The sequence below is a fragment of the Lolium perenne genome, chromosome 3, assembly GCF_019359855.2.
Source record: "Lolium perenne isolate Kyuss_39 chromosome 3, Kyuss_2.0, whole genome shotgun sequence".
Lineage (NCBI taxonomy): Eukaryota > Viridiplantae > Streptophyta > Magnoliopsida > Poales > Poaceae > Lolium > Lolium perenne.
In genome coordinates, this window is record NC_067246.2 from 337,299,089 (window position 1) to 337,306,962 (window position 7,874).

Below are 7,874 nucleotides of genomic sequence, written 5' to 3' on the forward strand. Positions count from 1 at the left end.
GTAGTGAATTTGGATCGTGTACCACTTAACAACTATGAGGGATGTTGTATTAAGTGGGAGTTCATTAGTAATTAGATTAAAACATGAACTAATTATCTTAAACATAGTTTGAGTAGTATTTTGAATTAATTTTGTAGTATTGGCATCCGTTTACTACTATGCGCTAGTCTTGTAATTGAGATAGAAATACTGTTAAAATCTGACAAGAAACTTTACGGTTTGGTACTGTATTGTTAAAGAATCAAGAATTTATTAAGTCCTATTGCAAACTTTTAGTAAACCTCACATTGTTGATTCAAAGAGTTATGGTTTCAATTAGTACCTAAAGTTATCTTGTCTCCGTAAAACTTGAAGTTCAAATTTGTTTGAAAAGTAAGGAGCTGAAAATTTAGTTTTCAGAAATAATCAAGGTATGAGATATATGTGATATCTAAGACCTTATTGCAAGATGATAGAATATAATTTGGTGAGACTACATAAACTCATAAGTTTTATGGGAATGTATGAAGGTTGAAGACGCCAGACGTCACAATCCTCCAACTATTGGGGCACTAATGATATTCGCATATCCATGAAGTTATCATCCTTAGTATGCACCGTTGCTAAGACTCGTCGTTTTGAAGCATTACGTGATGATCGGGTGTTATAGATTCTACGTGTGCTTACAACGGGTGCAAGCCATATTTGCACATGCAATACTAAGGTTAAACTTTATGAGCCTAGCATGTACAGACATGGTTGATACGTCTCCGACGTATCGATAATTTCTTATGTTCCATGCCACATTATTGATGTTATCTACATGTTTTATGCACACTTTATGTCATATTCGTGCATTTTCTGGAACTAACCTATTAACAAGATGCCGAAGTGCCGATTCTTTGTCGTCTGTTTTTGGTTTCAGAAATCCTAGTAACGAAATATTCTCGGAATTGGACGAAATCAACGCCTGTGGTCCTATTTTGCCACGAAGCTTCCGAAGTCCGAAGAGGAGACGAAGAGGGGCCACGAGGGGCCACACCCTAGGCGGCGCGGCCCCCCTTGGCCGCGCGGCCCTGGTGTGGGGCCCTCGTGCCGCCTCCCCGACCTGCCCTTCCGCCTACTTAAAGCCTCCGTTGCGAAACCCCCGATCGAGACCCACGATACGGAAAACCTTCCCGGAGACGCCGCCGCCGCCGATCCCATCTCGGGGGATCCAGGAGATCGCCTCCGGCACCCTGCCGGAGAGGGGAATCATCTCCCGGAGGACTCTACGCCGCCATGGTCGCCTCCGGAGTGATGTGTGAGTAGTCTACCCCTGGACTATGGGTCCATAGCAGTAGCTAGATGGTTGTCTTCTCCCCATTGTGCTATCATTGTCGGATCTTGTGAGCTGCCTAACATGATCAAGATCATCTATCTGTAATTCTATATGTTGCGTTTGTTGGGATCCGATGAATAGAGAATACTTGTTATGTTGATTATCAAAGTTATATCTATGTGTTGTTTATGATCTTGCATGCTCTCCGTTACTAGTAGATGCTCTGGCCAAGTAGATGCTTGTAACTCCAAGAGGGAGTATTTATGCTCGATAGTGGGTTCATGCTCGCATTGACACTCGGGACAAAGGATGTGAGAAAGTTCTAAGGTTGTGTTGTCTTTGTTGCCACTAGGGATAAAACATTGATGCTATGTCTAAGGATGTAGTTGTTGATTACATTACGCACCATACTTAATGCAATTGTCTGTTGCTTTGCAACTTAATACCGGAGGGGGTTCGGATGATAACTTTGAAGGTGGACTTTTTAGGCATAGATGCAGTTGGATGGCGGTCTATGTACTTTGTCGTAATGCCCAATTAAATCTCACTATACTCATCATGATATGTATGTGCATGGTCATGCCCTCTTTATTTGTCAATTGCCCAACTGTAATTTGTTCACCCAACATGCTGTTTGTTTTATGGGAGAGACACCTCTAGTGAACTGTGGACCCCGGTCCAATTCTCTATCTTGAAATACAATCTCTTTGCAATACTTGTTCTACTGTTTTCTGCAAACAATCATCTTCCACACAATACGGTTAATCCTTTGTTACAACAAGCCGGTGAGATTGACAACCTCACTGTTTCGTTGGGGCAAAGTACTTTGGTTGTGTTGTGCAGGTTCCACGTTGGCGCCGGAATCCCTGGTGTTGCGCCGCACTACATCCCGCCACCATCAACCTTCAACGTGCTTCTTGGCTCCTCCTGGTTCGATAAACCTTGGTTTCTTTACGAGGAAAACTTGCTGCTGTGCGCATCATACCTTCCTCTTGGGGTTCCCAACGAACGTGTGAGTTACACGCCATCAAGCTCTTTTTCTGGCGCCGTTGCCGGGGAGATCAAGACACGCTGCAAGGGGAGTCTCCACTTCTCAATCTCTTTACTTTTTTTTTGTCTTGCTTAGTTTTATTTACTACTTTGTTTGCTGCACTAAATCAAAATACAAAAAAATTAGTTGCTAGTTTTACTTTATTTGCTATCTTGTTTGCTATATCAAAAACACAAAAAAATTAGTTACTTGCATTTACTTTATCTAGTTTGCTTTATTTACTGTTGCTAAAATGGCCAACCCTGAAAATACTAAGTTGTGTGACTTCACGACCACAAATAATAATGATTTCTTATGCACACCTATTGCTCCACCTGCTACTACAGCAGAATTCTTTGAAATTAAACCTGCTTTACTGAATCTTGTTATGCGAGAGCAATTTTCTGGTGTTAGTTCTGATGATGCTGCTGCCCATCTTAATAATTTTGTTGAACTATGTGAAATGCAAAAATATAAGGATGTAGATGGTGACATTATTAAACTAAAATTGTTCCCTTTCTCATTAAGAGGAAGAGCCACTACAAGAAATCCGTTAACTAGTGACCTTCTGGCAGTGACCACGGATAAATTAGTCATAATTGTATGACCATTTCGCGGCAATTGGTCCTAAGCCATTTTGGAGGGTCCAAACCCTAATTTTCCACGACCATTCTAGTTAGAAAGGTCATAGTTTAGTTACACGAAATGGTCATAGAGAAGATAATACGGTTTACGGTCTTATCTTTAGTTGATTACGACCAATTTAGACGGTCATGACAGTTGACACATGATGCATTAAAATGACTGGTCAACCAATTCAGTAATTTCGCCTACATCGTGTCCACATGTCAATTTTCGCTTACGTGTCTAGATAACACTAATTGAGTTTAAATCTGGAATCCACAAATTTCACTTAACTACTATTATCATAGGACAGACTAATCTAACACGCGGCATAGGCGGGGTCATAAACTTGCAAGCCAGACATAACACCGAGCTGGAAGATGGGCCCAAAAACTGGTATACCACCGCACGGGACGAACCGATCTGGTAGATGAGATGAGGGCCAGAAACAAACCCAACCATTACTGAGAAAATATCGCTAAAAATAGAAACCATCATGGGTTCGAACTCGAGCACTAAAATTTGGCTTGCTGCGCCAACTTCTCCCGCCTTCTCACTTTGGACAGAAATTTAGAATTCTTTGCACTGCAAACCAAAGAATGTACGGTATAACCCAAATTTTCCTCCCAATACCCCATTTCCGCTGCCTGCGCTCCAACCTAAAATTTCACTTGCAGCGCCAACTTCTCCCGCCTCCCCACTTTGGACGGAAAATGACCGGAACACCCACAAATGCCAGTTTGCAGCACCGAAATAATCAGGGGTTGTTTCGTGAAATTCCTAGTTCCGAACCCTAGGCGTCTTATCTTCAGGCTCAGATCCGCCGCCTCTAGCACGCGGAACAGGGCACTTCACCGATGCCAAAGCCGCGCCGACGACGTGATTGCGGCGGCGCTCGCGAGCTCACCTCCTTCCTTACCGTCATCTAGCGCCACCGCCGATCTCCCCCACCGCGCCCCGACATATCCCCTTACGGAATCCCCCACCGCCCATGGTTCTGCACTCGGCCGTGCTCGACCACGCTAGATCCGTGGCCTTGGACGACCTCCCCTCGCCAGTTCTTGGTTCTAGGAACAATTCGTCCTCCCCTCTCTCGTTTCCACTGTATAGACTCTCTTTTTCTTGTTCGTTTTTAACCGGTCATCTCTGCATGTTTCTCTCAGATCATGAACCGCATCGACAGGTGGTGGAGGTGAGATAAGAGGAGGAAGGCGATTGGAGCGCAGTGCGCACCATAAGCATTGGCGACTCCGTCCTCACCTCCTGCTCTAACAATTCCTCCTCCCTTCTCTGTTTTGTTGTCATATCTACTAGCCGTGGTTGCCTTATAGCACTTCACTTATATTGTTAATTGGTAGTAAATCACTAGGTTGGATAACATCTTTTTTTAATATATCTGATTCGAGTTTATGAGGGAATCAAAAAGCTGCTGCTTGTTAGGATTGCTTTAGTGATTGCCGTACTATCTTTGTGATGTTCCATACATTTTTAACATGGTACTCATTCTATTGCAGAATCAGTTGGTCGTTTTATACTGATATTTAATTTTGAGACAACCGCATGTATTTATCAGTTTACTTCGTCTTCTATCATGACAATACTACAGTTTATGTTCTATATCATTACAGAGTGCCTCGCTACTGAAATAATCTGTTTATCTTCTTTCTATATCTTGACATTACTGCAGCACCAAAATATACCATGCCTACCTTTTGCTAGCTCACTTAGTGCTCTTGTTGGCTAATTTATTGCTCTTAGTAGCCCTTCAACCTCTGTTTACGCATTTTTGCATGTGCCTGCGTTAGGTAGCTCAGTGTGTCTTCTTTCTTTTTAATTAATTCCTCTTGCTAGTGCCTAACTCTTGTTCACTCTTCCATGCATGTGCTTTATAGATGGGTATATTCCATGCGCCAACCCTGGCTTCTGCACCCTAGTCGTATTTTGAGTTTGCTGCACTTTAAACAGCAGCAGCGCTGCCTTCTCTGAACTATGTAAGTCTCCAGTCTTATCCATGTGATTTTATAGTTTGGTACCAGCCTGCCAGGACAAGCTATTGCATGTCGGTGTTTGTACTGTTTTTTTTCAGTTGGTGATTCATGATTTGCTGTATATATGTTCACCTAATGCCTTAATATATGTAGCTGGTTTAGATATTAGCGTGCCTGATTAAGCAAATTTGTGGGACCTAAAGTGCATTTGTTCACCTAATAATATTTTCTATCAGGAAGCTGCTGCACTGCTATTGATTAAGTATAGGCATTAGGCCCTATAATATAGGTTTTAACTATGTTTTTAGAACAGATTGTTTACTCAACTGCCACTGGAATACATATACTGAAAAGAATATGTTTGTTTGCCACGTCAGTGTAGGTAATTGCTAGGTGCTTTACCGTCTTTTTGTAAATTATCTCTGTGGTAATATCATCTATTATGCTATTCACTTCAACTACACCAGATTTCTTCAGGAGGCATGAATTATTGATCCAATAGGACAAACTAATTCAGTTGTAGACTATAGTTTATTGTGAAGTCTCGAGCCTTGTCTGTTCTCTTCTAGTATACTTGAATTGCTAGGTTGATTTGCTTTATTTTGGGTATTCCATTCATTCCAGCTAAAAATGTGGTGGTTCCTCTTTTACAGGAGCTCCAGGCCTAAGAAATTTGGCGGTGTCGCTGAAGTACTGTTGGTCTAGGCGCACCAATCCTTGGTGCCGCCGGATCTGTCCACAGAAGACGACCTCGGGTTTCCCCAGGCTAGGCCGTCCGCCCTACGTCCTCGAGCCGGCCAGATCTGTCTTGTCCCGACGACTTCCTCTCATTCACCGGCTCACCGCGGGCTCCCAAGTCGTGGTTAATGGCATCCGCCGCAGGCTCGCTCATCGTCTCGTCCACCACGGGCTCTCTCCATGAGGTACCACCGAACCCCCATTATCCTGTTCCCAGTTGTTCGTGAGTTGGGCACTCGGTTTACACCAGCGCGATATGCAGTAACATGTATTAGTGCATAAACCATTTGCTTGTACATTGTCACCAATAGTGCTTGGTGCTCGCAGTTGACGGAGAAGAAGCTGGCGACCTCCATGCGGGGGATCAAGGTGCAGAAGCTTGTCCTCGACATCTCCGTTGGTGAGTAAAGGTCGCCTCACCCGCACGTCCTGTTATCTATTTATCCTATTCCTCTCCTTGTTGATGAGCCTGCGCTTGTGGGATTCCAATTAGTTCCCTCTAGATATATTAGTATGTTTAGATGTGGTGATGCTGGGATCAGTAGCGAGTGTTCTACTATAGCATTCTTGTTTCATTAGTAGTTTGTGGAACTGTAAGCCAGTGATGATCTAGCCTGGCTTGGCACTGGCATATTCTATCTGTGGTTGCAGTGCCTCTTTTGAAGTGTGCTAGTGTTTGGACATGCATCAGCTTGTGATACAAATGCTGCTACCATGTAACCACTATTGTCAGTCATGTATGCTGCATTTCTGATAGTTGTTGATTGACTTAAATTTGTGTCATTTGAATGGCACTATAGACAGTTCACATGTACGGTATTAGAGGCCAAAAAAGAATATCTTAGTGGCACTAAACGGTTAAAGTCATCTCTCTCAATATGTTGTGTTGGAAATACACCTTTACTGCAAACATTGCTGTTAACTGCATTGTTTTCATTTTTTTTGCTAGGTGCTGGAGCTGCTGACCGGACAGTCACCGGTGTTCTCCAAGGGTATGTTTCTTAAACCCAATTTCTCCTCGTTGGCCCAAGTTCTGTCTGCACTCTTGACTCACTAGTAAATGGAGAGTAAAGCTAGATCATTCTGTCACCTGCATATATAACTGAGTTATATTGCTACTGCATCCGGAGAACCATACGTGTCCCGACTTTTTTTTATCTTTCTCATCTAGCACGCATAACCAACTAGGATGCAGATTTAATATGTACTAACTTAATTACGTATGCATAAGTAGCTGCATAATGCACACCCAACATTGCAATATGGAAATCTTCATTGGAATACCAACTACTAGAGACATGATGCTTATGTGTAATCTCGAACATTCATGTGAACATTACGAATCAAAAGAGTTTGATGGGTGTAAAATTATGTGTATAAATTATGTGTAATCTTCATTTCTGTCTTTCTAACCTGTTGATATATATTTTACTGATCTGTGCTTAATCTCCGTTGTGCATCATGTGGTTTTACTTTTTTTTCTGCTGGAACTTTTGATAAACATAATATATTATTTTTCTTTGTAATTGTAATGCAGGTGCATCATTTCACGTCACATCCATTTTCTTTATTGACAATATGCAAATGTTTTACAAGAGCTCCACGCCGAAAGAAGTTTGAAGACACGTGAAGCCCTACTCAGCAAAAAGTATCAGTTACTATATATGTAGAGTTGGTTATCCTGTGTGTGATATATGATGTAATAGACTGATGCTTGCTGTTATTTAAAGTACAACTTATGATTAATGCTCTGATATGAATAGTGGTTATTTATTTATTCGCAAAACATGGAAATTGAAATCTGAAGATCGAACCTGAGCAAACCTAACGAGAAAGACCCACTGACGACTGAGACGAATTATTGGAAAAGAACGTTAAGATAGAAAAGCCACGGCCCAAAAACAAAAATAAAAAGGCCAAACGTTTGCGATTGGCCCAATAAACTGAACGTATTTCAACAAAACGAGATAAATGCGCTGGAATTAATGGGCTTGGCCCATATGGACGACCATTTTGTTTGGTCGTAGATCTGCCACGTAGGATTCGACACGTAGGATCTGATGTGGACATATGAGATTGCCGGCGACCAAAATTTTGGTCATAGAACCTATGACCATCAATGTTGGTCATAATCGTCTATGACTAACTAAAAAATAAGGTCGCTGTGATCCGTCAGTGACGCTCAACTGGCGAC

At 42.2% G+C, this 7,874-nt stretch overlaps 1 long non-coding RNA gene across 2 annotated transcripts; it reads left to right on the top strand.

The window, feature by feature from the left end:
• Nucleotides 1–6,237: 6,237 nt before the first annotated feature.
• On the top strand, nt 6,238–7,434 carry LOC127338943 (uncharacterized). 2 transcript variants are annotated; one of them, XR_007874551.2, is made up of 3 exons: nt 6,238–6,417; nt 6,630–6,672; nt 7,218–7,434. It is a non-coding gene; the product is annotated as an uncharacterized lncRNA (long non-coding RNA). The 2 variants fall into 2 exon arrangements; XR_011754401.1 differs by lacking the exon at nt 6,238–6,417 and having other exon boundaries at nt 6,429–6,672.
• Nucleotides 7,435–7,874: the final 440 nt, after the last annotated feature.